The following is a 539-nucleotide window of genomic DNA, read 5'->3' as shown; positions in this document are numbered from 1 at the left end:
ATTGCTTACATATAAGATAAACACCTATCTTTGTCTGAATAGTCCCACGATTGTTGCTGGCTATACGCATACATCCCTTGGTAATGGTACGCAAGATAAAAACTAAACATAATGATCATGGTTATTAATTACGATGCTGCGTCCTTGCGATTCGTCATTTTCTAGAAAGAACGAAGGAGAATATATGTTGTTTTAGGACCCAATCATGATAATGCAAAATATAAAAACGGATTATTTAGCTTCAAATAATGTATAATCATCATGCTGGTCGGTTATCCGGCACACAGTAACAAACATCTTATCCACACATATGAAGGATCGTATGAATGTCCTGTAGCTCGTGAGTATCCACCTCCTCGCTTGTGTAAGGGAAGCATGGTGCCCCTGGAAAGTTCATCGGGAATTTTCCCGACGTGTATATGTTTCCAAGTGTTTGTAATCATATAATCAATTTTAGTGTGTACAACCTGATGATGGAACCATGATATTTCGCCTTGCTTATTTGAAAATATAAGGAATATCATATTTCAATTATTTTT

This window comes from Penaeus monodon, chromosome 21, assembly GCF_015228065.2.
Source record: "Penaeus monodon isolate SGIC_2016 chromosome 21, NSTDA_Pmon_1, whole genome shotgun sequence".
In the NCBI taxonomy this organism is placed as follows: domain Eukaryota; kingdom Metazoa; phylum Arthropoda; class Malacostraca; order Decapoda; family Penaeidae; genus Penaeus; species Penaeus monodon.
Note: the sequence above shows the minus strand (reverse complement) of the source record.